Raw genomic sequence first — 18,278 nt, forward strand, 5'->3', positions numbered from 1 at the left:
TCCCTCCATGAACTTTTCATGCACTTAAATCCGTTGGTTTGTATGGTACTTTGAATGGATCTTTTACCCATGCATGATTTTGTAACATCATGCATTGATTATTTGGAAGATAATAGTTTTCAAATGTTGATAGATTTCATTATACAGTGTTTGGGAAGTTGTTGAGCTCTTGGTGGTCAATACCAACTCAGCTGTGACTTGTGAAGTCTGGAAGGATAATTGAAATTGCATTAGTAACCAGTCTTTGGGTTGGAGGGAAATGGATTTCATTTTCATGAAGAAGCTCCATGTTCATGACCCTGAAAATGGGGCATTTTATTGTTCTTGTGCTTTTTCGTAGTGTTAGCAGGTTTGATTATTCATTTAAGGGATGCAGAACTGGAAATAGTTGGCCTTTTCAAATAAATTTGTTAACCTGGAGGAATTTCTCTGATGGAATGTACAGGTGTACTTTTGAACATGGCTGCTCTAAGTGCTTGGTTCCCTGTCAGTTATAGGTCTGGGAGTCTAGAACCTCTTCTAAACCTTTTAATTTCCTCATCCTCCAATTGAAGATGGACCTCAGCAGTGTACATTTAGAGTCCTGGATCAGTTTTACCTCACGGAATTACTTTCAGTTCTTCCCCAGGCTCTGCCACTGTTTTCTTTTCTTTGAGCTTAGTCTCTTTCACTAAACAGGTACCTAGGGTGAGACAGAGACTAAAATGAATTTCTTTTCCAAGTGGGATGAATGAGACGGTTTGACCTAGGATTTTGCTTCTTGTGTCCCTTGGTGATGTAACAGAAATTGGACTGTTGTTATATTAAACTTTGTTAAGGTTCTGAGATCAACATATATCCAAGGATTACTTTGAAATCAAGCTTGGTTTTTCGTTTTTGTTTTATATAATATCATCTGCTTTTACAGAATTGTACTTTGAAAGTCAGAGTTTAAACAAAATTCTGATTGTTGTCATGTCATCATTTATAATAGCAAACCTCTTGAAACATTCTAAGGTCTAGTAATAGAGTTCTGGGCAAATTCTGGCCTCAATATCCATTGAAATACTATGTAACCCTTAAAAATGTTGCAAAACACTTACTGACATAAAAACGTCCACTTTGGGACTTCCTTGGTGGTCCAGTGGCTAAGACTCCGTGCTCCCAAAGCTGGGGGCCCGGGTTTGATCCCTGGTCAGGGAACTAGATCCCACATGCCGCAACTAAGAGTTCACATGCTGCAACTAAAAAGATCCTGCATGCCACACCTAAAAAAAATGGTCCTGTATGCCTCAATGAAGATCCCGCATGCCACAACTTAGACCTGATGCAGCCAAATAAATATTAGGAAAAAGTCCACATTTATTCTATGGAAGCCAGTTAAAAGTAGCATGTGTGATCAAATTTTATCTTAAAAAATATATAGAAAAAGTGCTTGCTTATACAACAGTGTTCATAGGGGCTATTTCTGGTTGCTGGTGAGATTGGGTGATTTTCATTTTCTTTCTGTGCTAAGTCATTTTTGTTTACATTAACCACATATCACTTTTTAAAAAAATAAATTTATTTATTTATTTTTGGCTGCATTGGGTTTTCGTTGCTGCACGCAGGCTTTCTCTAGTTGCGGCGAGTGGGGGCTACTCTTTGTTGCAGTGAGTGGGCTTTCTCATTGCAGTGGCTTCTCTTGTCACGGAGCACGGACTCTAGGCACGCGGGCTTCAGTAGTTGTGGCTTGTGGGCTCAGTAGTGGCTCACGGGCTTCAGTAGTTGCGGTGCATGGGCTCTAAAGCACAGGTTCAGTAGTTGTGGCGCATGGGCTTAGTTGCTCCGTGGCATGTGGGATCTTCCTGGACCAGGGCTCGAACCCGTGTCCCCTGCATTGGCAGGCAGATTTTTTTTTTTTTTTTTTTTGCGGTACGCGGGCCTCTCACTGCTGTGGCCTCTCCCGTTGCGGAGCACAGGCTCTGGACGCACAGGCTCAGCGGCCATGGCTCACGCGCCCAGCCGCTCCGCGGCATGTGGGATCTTCCCGGACCAGGGCACGAACCCGTGTCCCCTGCATCGGCAGGTGGACTCTTAACCACTGCGCCACCAGGGAAGCCCGACAGGCAGATTCTTAACCACTGCGCCGCCAGGGAAGCCCCTACATATCACTTTTATAATCAGAAAAGTAAAGCAGTTTCTACTTTGAAAAATGAAACTAAGCTAAAATGTGACTCCTTGCAAGTTCCTCACTAAGCAAAGACAGATTAAATTACATTCATTATTTTAAGAGTGAAGAGGATTTAAAATACATTTGTAGTTTTTTAACAGGGAATCAAGGGAAAGAGGGAGCATTTTTTTGTTAATTATTAGTTAAGTAAAAACTTATGAATTGTGTTCCCCATGCATTCTGATTAAATTGATCTTTACCGTAATAGTAATACTTATGCCGATCTTCCCAAATTTGTTTTCATGATACCAAGAGAAGCGGCTTAAAGTACTTTGAAAGAGGCGTCGTTAAAAAAAAAAAAAAGCCTTACTTTTAATGATGTGGCAGATTAGTGCAACATTTTTTATGATACCTCTTATTTGTTACAGAGTTTCCTTTTTAAAGTCCTTTGCCATCTTGTCCTTGCTGTCCTGGCTTCCATCTGGGGCTGCAGCAGGGCTGAGCCAAACATGGCTGCTGCTGCAGCATGGGCGGGCGTAGTATAGGATTCGGCTGCTGTGGTTCCTGTGACGAAGCAGGAGGAGAAGCCTGGAGAGCGTGCTCTAGGTTAGGATTCTCTTAAAGCTTGTTGCCAGGAGAATTGGACTTTTCTCGTGGAGGAGATAACTACATTTCAGATTCTGCTGTTGAGAGGGAATGCTACTGTGTATTGGGATTTATAGCCTTAGCAGGGGAACCACCCATTCTGTGCAGAAGTGAGAAATCTTAGCATATGCTGTCATTTGCCAAGCAGGATTGGCCATTTTTAGAAAGCAGCAAGGCTTACGTGCCTGTTTCAGTTGATGACAGAGAAGTGTCCAGAATGACGGTGGGTAAATTTACTAAATGGGTAGCATTTCTCTCAGGGGCAGACTCGGCGGCATAGAGTAGAGGATTAAAATGGTCTGTCCCCATGTGCAGCTTGTGTGAGGATTACTGTATCACATCAAAAGTCAACCTAAAACGTTGGGTGAGAGATGGGGAGTGGTTTGAGTGGAGAATTGAAGTTGCTGTACGTGCTGCTTAGGCTGCTCCATAGAGTGGATGCACTGCCATTTGGTTGGGGCGTATTTGTGCCTGAGTTTCTGTCCTTTCTGCCTGTGACTGGAGATGGGCATGATGTAGGATATGCTGCTTGACAACCAATAATGATATGATATATCCGGATGCGCAGTAACAAACTACTTCACTCATTTCTCTGTTTAGTATGATGAAGAGAAAAGGCTTTTAAAAAAGAAAAAGCTCCCTTCCACAGAAAAGCCATATGTGATCATTGTAAAAATCACAGGGAAAAAAGAAAAAAAAATCACTTGTAACTTTACTACCCATTGATAACTATTGGTAGCATTTTGATATGTTTCCTTGGAGGAATTTTTAAATATATATATGTTTATATATACATGTGTTGGCATATATGTGTTTATGTACCTATACTCATATGTGCATAGCTGAAGATCATACTGTGAATATTATTTTTTCTATTTTAACATATTGATACATTCCCATTTCAATAAAAATTTTGAGAGGGCTTCCTTAATGGTATTATAACATTTCTGTGTATGGCTGTACCACAGTACACTTAAAGCACACTGCTTGTCACTGGATTATTCAGTTAACAATTTTGTTATTAAAAGAAATGCTGAGACTAACATCTTTGTGTATAATGTTTTTCAATATTTCTGGTATTTGTTAAATAAAGTAAAAATTACTGGATCAGCAGGTGTGAACATTAGGATAGTTGATGCATATTGCCCTGTTTTTACCAGCATTAAATATTCTTTTAACTTTTGTTAATTTGATAGGTGAAAATTATATACAGTTTTAATTTGCATTCTTAGATTACTTGTAAGATTTAGTTTTCTCCCATGTTTATTAGCTTTTATTTACTGTTTTGAAAATTATCTGTTTATATGTTATTTTCATGTCTTTATTCAGATCTTAGTTTAGTTTCAAAACAGTCAAATAATGCATGTTTATTATAAAGAATACAGATTATATTGATTTATACCTTTATATTATATATTTAAAAATAATTAAAAACCTTCTTCACTTCCAATTCCATTATTAGCAGCTATCACAGTTGACAGTTCAGCATCTCTCTTCTTACAGATCTTTTTGTATGCATTTACAGATTGAGAGAAAGAGGAAGGGGAAAAGGGAAGAGAGTCAGGGAGTGGGAGAGAGGGGGAGGTTTTTAGAGGATGGCCTCTGGAGCTGGACTCTGTGATTTGCATCCTAACTGCTGGAAGTGTGAAGTGTGATCTTGGAGGATTTCGAGTCCCATAGCTGATAGTCCCAGCTCTCATGGTTTAGTGGCTGTGTACCTTGGGAAAAATGATTTAACCTTTTTGTGTCCCAGTGTCCTCATGTAAAAGGATTAATTATAGACTCTAGTGCTTAAGGTTGTTGTGAGGATTAAATTAGTTATACCTATAAGGTACTTAAAATGGTACCTGGCACTTTGTGTTATATAGTAATAAATAGCTATTACTATTATATTACTTGTGTAACAAGATTATAAGTGGGATTATACTGCAATGCTTAGTGATTGCTTTTTCATGTATTGTATAAATCTTTCCCATGTTGATACATGTAGATTATTCTATAGTTGTACCATAATTCATTTAACTCTTTCCTATTGGTGGATATATGTATAGTTTCTAGGCTTTTTTGTATGTGTTAAAATGTATAGTGCAGGGCTTCCCTGGTGGCGCAGTGGTTGAGAGTCCGCCTGCCGATGCAGGGGACACGGGTTCGTGCCCCGGTCCGGGAAGATCCCGCATGCCGCGGAGCAGCTAGGCCCGTGAGCCATGGCCGCTGAGCCTGTGGGTCCGGAGCCTGTGCTCTGCAACGGGAGAGGGCACAACAGTGAGAGGCCCACGGACCGCAAAAAAAAAAAAAAAAAATAGTATAGCGCATATCCTTATACATATGTGTGAGTATTTTAGTAGGATGGAGTCCTATAAATAGAATTGCTGAATTGAAGGGTACGTAAATAAACATTTGGCTATTACTTTTTTAATATCTAAGAATTTTTGTTTTCTCTCCTTTTCTGTGTGTAGCAGATGCGTCTTATTTTATGATTGGAATAGTATCTTAAATCCTTTCATAGGTACTAATTGGAAATTAAAAAAATCTTTTTTTGTCCCCTGTACCATCTCTCTCCCTCCAGGGTTGGTTCTGTTTATTCATCTTGGTTCTTTACTTTCTTAATGTCTGGTGATTGTTTAGTTTCCATTCGTGTTTATGAATGGAAGATGAGGTAGATTAGTAGAGTTGACAGATGGAGTCCCTGCAGTTGGGTAACAGGCCTCAAAGGTTGTCTTTAAGTGTTGTGGGTGGCGCCTGACACCAAGGACATTTTACTGAATTGTGCCTTTATTTGCTCTTGGAATAAATTTTTTAAAGGAACATAATACTAATAAAAGTAGACTGATTTCTGTTAAGTCATGTTAACAAGTTTGTAGTATAGTCAGCGTTTTATATATTTGCATATTGTCTGTGTTTTGTGGAGTTTCTCATGTACAGTATTTTCCAGATACATTTCAGTTATGATTTTGGACTCATCTTCTCACAACTGGATACTGTGAAGTGGAAATCCTAAAATTTCTTTTTTTAAAAAATAAATTTGTTTATTTTATTTTATTTTTGGCTGCCTTGGGTCTTCCTCCACGCGGACTTTTCTCTAGTTGGGGCAAGCAGGGGCTAACTCTTTGTTGTTCTGTGTGGGCTTCTCATTGAGGTGGCTTCTCTTGTTGCACAGCACGGGCTCTAGGTGTGTGAGCTTCAGTAGTTGTGGTGCGCGGGCTCAGTAGTTGTGCATCACAGGCTATAGAGCGCAGGCTCAGTAGTTGTGGTGCAAGGGCTTAGTTGCTCCGTGGCATGTGGGATCTTTCCCAGGCTAGGGATTGAACACTGCATTGGCAGGCGGATTCTTAACTACTGCGCCACCAGGGAAGTCGCTAACAACTTGTTTGCTCTTAATTCCTTAGCTGAAGAGCTTAGTTGAAGCTTCAAAGCGTTCATAAAACAAGGAAGTAGTTAACTATTTTCAGTCCTAACCCTGAATATGTCTGCTTTTTTTCAGTTCCCATTTTGTGCAGTTTGTTGATTGGTCTTGTTTTCAAATGGTCGTCTTCACTGTCATCCGTTGCTAAAAACTGCTTTCTCTTAGTTTTATCTTTTTATAATCTGCCTCATAAATAATTCTGCCCAAGCTATTGGAACCTTGAATTTTAGTGAAATGAAGAACATTTTATTGTTCCTTCTCTGCTCTTATATTAGTTTATTGCCATCTTTGCAATTTGAAAATCAATTTAACTGTTTTGTCATTGTGTTGGTTATCCACAAATGTCTAGAAAACATTTTATTTACCTGACAAAGACATATTGTGATACATTCTTTTTTTTGGTTTTTTTTGTTTTTGTTTTTGCGGTACGGGGGCCTCTCACTGTTGTGGCCTCTCCCGTTGCGGAGCACAGGCTCCGGACGCGCAGGCTCAGTGGCCGTGGCTCACGGACCCAGCCGCTCTGCAGCATGTGGGATCTTCCCGGACCAGGTCACAAACACGTGTCCCCTGCATTGGCAGGCGGACCCTCAACCACTGCGCCACCAGGGAAGCCCTGTGATACACTCTTGATGAGAGAAGTCGGTGTAAAACAAATTGGGAGGATGTGTTTAAGAATGTGAGAAGTATTAATTTTTTGTCATTGAAAACTAAAGTTAGTTAATATTTTCATTAGACTTGATTGACCCAAGTAAGTCATCTTTTACTTTTTTTTAATTGAAGAAAATGCCAATTTAATTAGCATAATTTTAGGGATGTGTTAAAGCTAGGATAGTAGTTCTCAATTTAGGCTGCTCATTGGAATAACTTTTGCAACTTAAAAAATATACAGACATCTTCTGAATCATATTTTGGAGTTTAAGTTTTAGATATATAATTAAAGTTAAGACTCCTAGCCTAGAAAATTGAAATGGTCAGTTGTAAGTTAATTAGGTCTTACATATTATATAAATGACATTAAATTAGCTTAATTATTTGGATTGTACCTTTTCTGAGAGCTTTGAGTATTAGCATGTTGCTTGTTGTTGGATTTGAAGTCTGTTCTTTGTTAAGATTCTTGATTTTTTTTTTTTTTTCTTTTTTTTTGCGGTACGCGGGCCTCTCACTGCCCTGGCCTCACCCGTTGCGGAGCACAGGCTCCGGGCGCACAGGCTCAGCGGCCATGGCTCATGGGCCCAGCCGCTCCGCGGCATGTGGGATCCTCCCGGACCGGGGCACGAACCCCTGTCCCCTGCATCGGCAGGTGGACTCCCAACCACTGCGCCACCAGGGAAGCCCCAAGATTCTCGATTTTTAATGATCAAGAAATGAATGATTCCTTTACTTCTCAGTAGACATGTCCTTTAAGTTTCATTTCTAGATTCATACTGAAATAGGATTTGGCAGATGACTAGAGGAAGATGTTCTTATCTTTTGAAATAGGTTGATTCTGAGACCTGGTAAAAAGTTAAAGGACAAACCAGGCATTTTGCACCTGACATCCTCTTAGAACTTAAAATATTTTATTACTGGTATCTGATTGGTCATATTGAAAAACTAATGGACACTGACAGCCTTTATCTGTTTTCTTTCCTGTTATGAAGCGCTGTGCGGCTTGTGGGATCTCAGTTCCCCAGTCAGGGATTGAACCTGGGCCACGGCAGTGAAAGCCTGGAATCCTAACCACTAGCCCACCAGGGAACTCCCTGAAGTGAACTTTCTTAATCCAGCAAAGTTTATTGTGTACAGCGCATAGGCCTGCCCCTGTTGTTATTGAGGATTATTGGGATTACCGTAAACCTGCCTAGAATATTTATTTATTTAAAAATATTTATTTATTTTTGGCTGTGTTGTGTCTTCGTTGCTGCGTGGGCTTTCTCTAGTCGCGGCGAGCGGGGCCTACTCTTTGTTGTGGTGCCCGGGCTTCTCTTGTTGCGGAGCATGGGCTCTAGGTGCATGGACTTCAGTAGTTGTGGCACGTGGGCTTAGTTAGTCCACGGCATGTGGGATCTTCCCGGTCCAGGGATCGAACCCATGTCCCCTGCATTGGCAGGCGGATTCTCAACCTAATGGAGCAGATATAAAAGCTTTCTTATAACTTTAGGTGTAAGAAATTAGGTATATAAAATTCCTACAAAGGAGAGATTTGTGCCCTTTGAAAAACAAAATTCAGTGTTTACCTAAGAATACGAGGCTGAGGACACTCCAAGCTACGTAAGTATTATGTGCAAAAAATATATATTTGTCAGTCTTTCTCTGTTTTAATAACATCTTTGGATTTATTGCCTTGAATTTGCTTTTGCTCATAGTGAAGTAATAAGAGAACTTAATATTACTTTCTTCTATATTTTTATTTATAGGTCATGGAAATGAAAATCAGTTAAGGAGCAGAAACACTCTTACTGTGGTTTTCATTCAGATAACATTTTCAGAGTGACAGAAGTGATTTCATTTTTGAGAAGCAAATTATTTCTCTCCCCTTAGTTTGCTTTCTTTGTTTATACTCTTACCTTGTCATTGGAATTATGTTTCCTTTGAAAATAACTAGTAAATATTCTGCTTTCAGTTTTAGCTGCCTATATTTGTGGCTTAATTGAAATCTATTCTGACTAGTAGGAGTAAATAGATTCTGACTATGAGAATAAATAATTTATGTGATTATATTATGGAAAGAAAAAGTAAACTGCCAGTGAAAGCATTTAAATAATATATTAGAGTTTGTAAGGGGAAACTTAGGGTCTCTTACACAAGACAGAACTTTGGTTGAGAGTTTCTTGACCTTTTACTAGTACTTATCATTCCTGTTTATTAAGTATAGACTATTTTGATATTTTGGATAATATGCCATAATTCTGTAAAAAAAATAAAAGTTTCTGGCTTTCTGTGCACTCTGCTTTTTGTTTTTCCTTACCCGTTTGGTCTGCTTCTAACATCTTTACTGTGGGTTATTTTACTTCTGTGTGCTCAGTCTCTTTCTCTGTAAAATTGATTAACTAGACTAAACTAATTCCAAAATCCTTTTGGACCTTTTTATTAGCCTATGATTAGGGTAAAAATAATCTCATATATCCTTTTTTTTTCACCTTCCTAGAGTATGGGCAGCAGCCCTTGTTGTTACTAAGGGCTTTCTTTTAGGCACAACAGGGGAATATGTGGGAGAAGGGGGTTAGTTGATAATGAAACTTTAGCAATAAAGAATTATCAGAAAAGTTTGAAACATAGTTGATATTAGAGACAGTCTTGCAGAAGAACTCCTTTCCTTTGGTTGTATTGTTTACTACTGGAATTTGATGCACATTTAAAACATTTTTCTTTCTACCTTTTCTCTTAGAATAATAATCCTGTTAGGAAATGCCTCCAGAATCAAGGGACACTCCAGGCAGTGCCCAATAGAACTTTCTGTGATGTTGAAAACATTCTGTGTCTACACTGTCCAGTATGGCAGCCACTAACCGTACGTGGCAACGAGCACTTGAAAGGTGGCAAGTGTGACTAGGGAACTAAATTTTTAAATTTCATTTAATTTTAATTAAGTTTATATTTAAATAGCTACATGTGGCTAGAGGCCACATTGGACAGCATAGCTCCATATTATACATTCAACCAGCAAATTGTTTTTGAGCATTCAGAGATATGCCCAGCAATGTGTTAGGTGCCAGAGATATCAGGGTCCTGCAATGTGGTGAGGGAGAGATGATTAAAGAGATAAGTGTAATATGTGTGATAGTTGCTGTATTAAAGAAAGGCACAGGGTTCTCTAGGACCATAGATACTGGTTCTTACCTAATCCAGGCTGAGGGTGGGTCACTTTGGGGGTGCTCTTATGTCAAAAGAAATTGTGTCAACTATCCCTTTGTATTATACATAGGTATTGAGCTCAAGTCAGTCCTTGTTGTGTTTCAGCATACCAAGGGATATGGAAACACTTGGTCATTATTATTTTTAAGTGTTTGGGGTTTTGTGCTTTAACTCTGGACCATGTATAGAATTGATAAGTCTTCATTGTTTGTGATGCGATTAGCTGTTTCTCTTATGAAAATCTGTAAACAGAGCTGTAAATCATCAAGGCTGCAGTTTGACTAAAGTGGTTACTTTTATTTATTTATTTTTGGTTAAAATAAATTTATTTATTTTTGGCTGCGTTGCGTCTTCGTTGCTGAGCGTGGGCTTTCTCTAGTTGCAGCGAGTGGGGGCTACTCTTCATTGTGGTGCACGGGCTTCTCATTGTGGTGGCTTCTCTCGTTGTGGAGCACGGGCTCTAGGCATGCAGGCTTCAGTAGTTGTGGCTTGTGGGCTCTAGAGCACAGGCTCAGTAGTTGTGGCACATGGGCTTAGTTGCTCCGTGGCATGTGGGATCTTCCCGGACGAGGGCTTGAACCTGTGTCCCCTGCATTGGCAGGCGGATTCTTAACCACTGGAACGCCAGGGACGTCCAAAGCGGTTACCTTTATTTTTAATTTTTTTCTCTTTTATTTTTTATTTATTTATTTACTTCTAACATCTTCATTGGAGTGTAATTGCTTTACAGTGTTGTGTTAGTTTCTGCTGTATAAAAAAGTGAATCAAAAAATATGGAACGCTTCACGAATTTGCGTGTAATCCTTGCGCCAGGGCCATGCTAATCTCCGTGTTGTTCCAATTTTAGTATATGTGCTGCTGAAGCGAGTGCTCAAAGTGGTTACTCTTAAGTGGGTGCAGTTTAGGCGGTTTTTCAAAGGCCACGTCTTGCCCACAAATAACATTTTGTGTTATAAAGTACTGGCAAGGAGGCTGTCTTGGTTCTGTGATTCCTGGAATATCTATTATGGACACCCTTGGGGTCAAATTTCCTGGGCTTTGGGACTTTTACATATGAATATTGAGTGGAAGAGTAATAGTTCTTTAGCTTCTTTAGCACCGATCTTTATTTAAGTTCTTCTAGAGATGAGGGAATGCCTAGTCATGTCTTAGGGCCCCTGGATGTCATTTGTAGTCTCTCTGGGTCCATTTATAGTCTCTTTGGTTTGATCTATTTAGAACCTTCTCAACCACGTAAGTCTCCTTGGCTTGGGGAAGGAGGGCCTTTGGAACTCTCTCTTTGCTCTTAATGCTGGTTCTTCAGGTGACTGTTGAGGAACCCAGGTCAGTGTGAGTCACGTACCTAATGAATTAATTTTCATGGCCTCTCTAGATACTAAAGAGCAAGAGCTTTGACTTTTAGCCCCAGAGGTCAGATTCTGTAAGAATGCACTTACACGTAATTTAAATGAATTGCACTCATAAGTAAATGCCTTGTTTTTAGGATGTTTTGAAGTTTACTTCTCTGTAATTATAAAAAGAGCTTGGGTTTTGATGCTGTGGTATGGTTTTGATGAACTGTGGTATACTGGGCTATTTCTAGTGTAATTCAGTGTAATAGGAGGAGGAACAATTTTACTGAATATTAATTAATCTAGAAAAGTAGAGTTTGTGGTTTCAGTTTGTTGGGTTAATGAGTGTCATTGTCAGACCATAAACACATGCCCTAGGTAATTAGAATTCTGACAACATAGATCCTTTCTTTCTTCATGTTTGATTTTTTTTTTTTGTGGTACGCGGGCCTCTCACTGTTGTGGCCTCTCCCATTGCGGAGCACAGGCTCCGGACGCGCAGGCTCAGCGGCCATGGCTCACGGGCCCAGCTGCTCCACGGCATGTGGGATCTTCCTGGATCGGGACACGAACCCGTGTCCCCCGCATTGGTAGGCAGACTCTCAACCACTGCGCCACCAGGGAAGCCCTTCATGTTTGATTTTTAAAAAGATTGAATTTAGATATGGTTATAGGTTACTTTAGCTAATATTTTTGAAATTTCAATCTAAGGTTCAGATTTAGCTAATCCTTACTGAATACTTTTGAAGTGCATTATGTATTCAGTTTTAATTTTTTTTATGGATTATTTGTTGGGTGGAAATATGTAAACCAGCTATGTAATTTTAGATTTTTTAGTAGCCATGTTACAAAGTGAAAACAGGTAAAATCAATTTTAATAACATACTTACCCAGTTTATCCAAAATATTATTTCAAGATGTGATCATTATAAAAATTATTAGTGAGATACTATATTTTACATTCTTTCTTTGTATTAAGCCTTTGCACTCCAGTGTATATTTTAGCACATCCACCTTGTGGTAGCTGTATTTCAAGTGCTCTATAGCCCCATGTGGCTTAGAGGTTACCTAGTGAATAATGCAGTTCTGTAGTATGTAGAAAGGGTAAATACTGCTTTCCTGTCTGCTTTCAGAGAAGACCAGGACTAGCAGAGCTGGGGGCAAGGGAAAGGATAAAGAGGAGGAGTTATATGGCAGAGAGTACCAATCAATAGGGTGATACTTCACACCTCTTTCCAGCTGGGTTAGTTGCTCTACTAACAGCTATAGATAAATTTATTATTTATTTTCTTTACTAAACTAAATGCTTAAGGCAGGAATTATGTGTTTTGTTTCTGTTATCTCTAGGGTCTGTTAGTGCTAGGCACAAAGTAGACACTAATAAATAATGTTTACTAGAAGTCTGTACTGAGAACAGGAAGCTTTAAACACTGCCTCTGAAGATTTTTGGCATGATTTATTGCATTTCTGGGAGCTAGATATGTATTTCACCCATGTTAGTTATACATGTATCCATTCCCAAGGTTATTCCACAAATTAGGAGTGGAAGAAAATGTATACACTGTCAGCAATTAGTACACATGTGAAGACCTACAGTTTGTAAATACTGACATACAACGTCATATTTTTTGCATTTTTGTACTTCAGCAGTTGCCACTAATAATAACTAACATTTGATGAACATGTGGACTGTTCATTTTTTGTCCCACTTCGTTTTCATAATACTACTGTGGATAGGTAGGTGGGATTGACCTCACTGTATAAATGATGAAAATGGGTTATACTGTCTTTTGTCACAAAAGGCATTTACTTGTCATGGTGGGAGTTAGTGTGTAAGTTTAGTGTATGTGGTGGGATATAGTTGTTCTTCTAGAAACTACAGTAATAGTATGGTAATGATTATTTACATTTGTGTTCAGGGAGATAAAGAGTGTCATATCTGGTTTGAAAACTTAAAAGATGTGTTTTGAAATACTGCAGATACTATACAGAAGTACACTGTAGTATAGCAAACCCAAGTATCCATTAACCAGCTTCACAAACAAAACATTATCAGTATAATTAAAGACCTCAGCATGTACCCCTCCTTTATCACTTGATTCTTTCATTAGAGGTAACTGTTATCCTGAATTTGGGATTTATTAGTGTAGTGTATTTCTTTTATATTTACTGCATACTTATATTTGAGTTTTCTAAATCATTTTAGTTTTAATTCAGTTGTGGAAGAAATCAGAATTATTAAATCTAAATTGTTTTGTGTGTATGTTTTCAGCCTGTGAGGATTTTCTGAACTTACTTCCAACTTTGTATTTCTGTATAGAGTTATTAAGTCATTTTGACTGAGGAGTTGCAAGGTTTTGTTTGAAAGAGCTAATCTAAGTATTATTAGCCAATATTTTGAGCAATTAAGATTTTGTGGGACTTCCCTGCTGGTCCAGTGGTTAGAACCCTGAGCTTCCACTGCAGGGGGCACGGGTTTGATCCCTGGTCAGGGAAGTAAGATCCTGCATGCTGTGGGGAGCAGGCAAAAAGCAAAAGATTTTTGTCTCCTGAAGGGTAGGGACAAGACCATTTCAAATTATTTTGCACAGTGAAGTATAATTCTTACATGAGGTTTTTATTAAATATGGTCTGTTCACTGTTAATAGGCATAAGCAGTGAAGAAGCAAGTGACATTAAAATACACAATGGAAATCTAGGGATACAATTTAAGGACTCGGGATAATGCATATGATGATAGTGATCTCTCTTTTTTTTTTTTTCTTTTTGCCGCGCGGCATGTGGTATCTCATTCCACCACCAGGGATCGAACCTGTGCCCCCTGCATTGGGAGTGTGGAGTCTTAACCACTGGACCGCCAGGAACGTCCTGACAGTGATCTTTAAGGATCTAAATTCTGATATCTGTACTTCCTTATCCATAAATGGCAGTAGGAGTACCTACGTTATTTGGATAATGGGGAGGACTAGGGTATATAAAGGCCCTTAAACCGTCTTGGGTGCTTTATTATCAGCGTATCAGATATTTTTCAAACCTTAGTATTTATGGCCTTTGGGTTTAAATAGCTGCCTGGAAACCTAGTTTGTTATTAGCCTCTTTTTTCATTGTTGGAGAAGATGGTGATGAGTGGAATATGTAAGCTATAAGCTGCTCCCTTTTGATTTTTATTACTCTGAAAGGCAGGGCTATGGTAGAAGGTAGGACTGTGTTTACTTGATCGCTCTGCATTCACTTTCCTGTAACTAGCAGTGATACTCCATACCGGTATGGTACAGGCACCACCTGTGAAGAAAGAAAGGGTTTGTACTTGACTTCAGCCCTGTCTGTAAAGTGCAGTATTATTTAACTATGGTACATTGTCATTTTTGTGTAATAGGATTTTTTTCCATCTGAAACAAAAATAATAACTGTTCATAATGGAAAATTTGAAGCTTTAGATGTTGTGAAGAAAAAAAGTCAAACATAATTCTACTACTCAGAGAGAACCTTTTTTTTTTCATTCAGCATTTTTCCCTAGGTTTGTTTCATTCTCTTTTAATTGCTTCATTTCCTCCACAGTATTCTAAACCATAGGCTGGATGAGAGGTATCAGGGTTAACAGGAAGAGCTTTTATTTTATTTATATTTATTTATTTATTTATTTAATTTTTGGCTGCATTGTGTCTTCGTTGCTGCATGCCGGCTTTTCTCTAGTTGCGGCGAGTGGGGGCTACTCTTTGTTGTGGTGCACAGAGTTATTGCTGTGGCTTCTCTTGTTGCAGAGCATGCGCTTTAGGCACACGGGCTTCAGTAGTTGTGGCACGCGGGCTCAGTAGTTGTGGCACATGGGCTTAGTTGCTCTGCGGCATGTGGGATCTTCCTGGACCAGGGCTTGAACCTATGTCTCCTGCATTGGCAGGTGGATACTTAACCACTGCACCACCAGGGAAGTCCAGGAAGGGCTCTTAGAAGTGTGTTTAGGAGATGATAAAGATAAACTTTCATTTGAATGTTAAGGAAAATGTCTGAATATTATGGAAAATAACCTCTCAATATTTTAACATCATTTCAAGTGCAAAGACACTTTTTACCATGTTTATTGCATTTCAAGTAAAAATATCTAGCAGTATTTATCTTCAGTTTGGCATGGAGAACATTGTTTAGGTTGATAGTGATCTTTACCTTCATGATGAAAAATAATTTTCCTGCATATAGAATTCTGACAAATTTTTTCTTTTACAGCATTGAAGTAGTGAAAAACATTGTCTTCTGGCTTGCATAGTTTCTGATAAGATCTACTGTAATTCTTATCTTTGTTCTTGATTATGTATGTAGTATTTTTTACCCCCTCTGTTTGCCTTCAAGCTGTTTGATGAGGCTAGGCAGGTATGTGTTGTTGTTTTATTGTATCCTGCTTGGGATTTCTTTAAGCTTCTTGAATCTGTTTGGTATCTTTTATTATTTCTGGAAAATTCTTGGCCTTTATCTTTTCAAGTATTTCTTCTGCCTTAGTCTCCTTTTTCCTTCTGAGACCTCATTTACGTGTATGTTAGACCATTTGATAGTCCCTCAACATTGGATCTTCTGTTTTTCTTTTTTTCTCCCTGTGTTTCACTTTTGATAATTTCTATTGATGTCTTCATCTATTTTCCAAGTTTATTGATTCTTTCATCAGCTGAGTCTAGTCTGCTGCTAAATCTGTAGAAGGAATTCTTTATCTCTGACATTGTATTTTTTATTTCTAGCATTTACATTTAACGTATAGAAAAATTTTCATCTCTTTGCTGATATTATCTAATCTGTTCATGTATGTTGTCCACCTTTTTCACTAAGTCCTTTAACATATTAATCACAATTTAAAAAAATATCCTTCTCTGATAGTTCTAGCATCTGAATCATCCCTGAGTCTACTTGTATTGATTGCTTTTTCTCTTGACCATAGGCTGTTTTCTTTTTTTGTGTGTCTCATAATTTTTGTTTAGGTGTTGGGCATGGTGTATAGAACAACAGTTGAGACTGAGGTAATTTGTATTTATGTTTGGAAATGGGTACACCCCACTTCTGTTGGGCTGTCAGTGTGTGGTGTTAAGCCAAACTAGTCACGAGTTGAGCTAGTTTGGGGTTTCATTGTCGTTATCGTTACTTTCAGTGCACCACAGTCTTCATAGTCTTGTAGTGGTGGCTGCTGTTACCCCTGGTGGTAGAATGCTGTTGCTTGCTCCTTGGTGTTATGATTATGTTGGAGGCAGTTATCTCAGTTCAGGTTCAGTCTTTTGCAGACCCTGTTCATCTGGGCCTTATAAATAGGACTTTGTTCCCTCTCCTCCTTGTGGCAGCCATTGTTTGCCTTGTGTTTGTACTTTTTATTGGATAGGGTTTCCTGCCCCTCTCCCAGCATTAGGAGGCTCCTGGGTGGTGTATTTGTGTGGGATCCTAGGCACAAGATGGTTACTTACCCCTCCCCACAGGGATAGAGGGATTTGCTTATCTCTTTATCTCAGCAACAACAGATGTTTGCCAGTGTCCTAGGACAGAAGGGGTTTGCTGCCCCTACTCCAGTGGCCTAACACCTTTGCTTCATAGGAGAAAAGGATATGGGGAATCAAGTGTGGCTTTGTGCCTCTTCCCAGCAATGACTGGTCACCTCCTGAATTCCTGTGCCATTGAGTGGGACTCTCTCTGGTCTTCTGCCGTGAGACCAATCTTTTTCATGAGCACACTGTGGAGGCCAGTGGAGAAGAGCTTGCAAGTGAGTGCAGACTCCTGTTGTGGATAGGGCACCCAGTTGGGAAATTGGCATGCTAGCCTATACCTTTTAGGAATTCAGTAAGTATGTAGCAGATCTTCTTTTTATTCACTGTATTATGATTACCCCTTTCTCTTCTCATCTACCATGTATGTTCTTTATTGGAGGGTCTTGTTCCTCTTTGGAATTCAGGTTATTTGGTTGCCTTGCAACTTCAGCAGTCTGATGGGCTCAAGAAAGGTTGTGGTGTTTCAGGTAATCTGGTCTTTTCGTCTATTAGAGAGGGTGCCATGTTTTTGTAGTTTTCTGTATCTTAAGCAGAAACAGAAATTTAATAGTAATCTGTAGAGTTAATTAATCTGCTAAACTTCATTCAAAGAAGGATTCAAAGTGGTTTACAAAAATACTTGAAATAATAATAGATGATAAAATTAGGTAAAGATGGCCTTAGCAATATCTTTTTAGATCTGTCTTCTCAGGCAAGGGAAACAAGAGCAAAAAATGAACAAATGGCTTTACATCAAACTAAAAAGCTTCTGCACAGCAAAGGAAATCATCAGTAAAATGAAAAGACAACCTACGGAATGGGAGAAGATATTTGCAAATGCTATATCTGATAAGGGGTTACTATCTAGCATATATAAAGAACTCATACAACTCAACAACAGCAACATGATTAAAAAAATGGGCAGAGTAGCTGAATAGACATTTTTCCAAAGAAGACATACAGATGGCCAACAGGCACAGGAAAAGATGTTTAACATTGCTGATTATTAGGGAACTGCAAGTCAAAACCACTATGAAATATCACCTCACACCTGCCAGAACGGTTATTATCAATAAAACATGTGGGTCTTCCCTGGCGGTGCAGTGGTTAAGAATCTGCCTGCCAATGCAGGGGACACGGGTTCGAGCCCTGGTCTGGGAAAATCCCACATGCCATGGAGCAACTAAGCCCGTGCGCCACAACTACTGAGCCTGCGCTCTAGAGCCCATGAGCCACAACTACTGAAGCCCGCGTGCCACAACTACTGAAGCCTGTGCGCCTAGAGCCTGTGCTCCACAACAAGAGAAGCCACTGCAATGAGAAGCCTGCGCACTGCAACGAAGAGTAGCCCCAAGCCCACGTGCAGCAATGAAGACCCGACACAGCCAAAAATAGAGATAGATAAAAAAACAAGCAATAACAAGTGTTGGCGAGGATGTGGA

General features: G+C 39.2%; 1 protein-coding gene and 1 non-coding gene across 2 annotated transcripts in view; one reads left to right on the forward strand and one right to left on the reverse strand.

Moving 5' to 3' along the window:
* EIF4G3 (eukaryotic translation initiation factor 4 gamma 3) overlaps positions 1–18,278 on the forward strand; it is a 366,332-nt gene that overhangs the window by 23,393 nt on the left and 324,661 nt on the right. The window lies entirely within an intron of this gene.
* LOC115803888 (U6 spliceosomal RNA) lies at positions 10,781–10,884 on the reverse strand. The gene has a single exon (XR_004024689.1). It is a non-coding gene; the product is annotated as a U6 spliceosomal RNA (small nuclear RNA).

Source organism: Delphinapterus leucas, chromosome 1 (genome assembly GCF_059928025.1).
Source record: "Delphinapterus leucas isolate spDelLeu-1000000601 "Yukka" chromosome 1, BTC_Dleu_Yukka2, whole genome shotgun sequence".
Taxonomy (NCBI): Eukaryota; Metazoa; Chordata; class Mammalia; order Artiodactyla; family Monodontidae; genus Delphinapterus; species Delphinapterus leucas.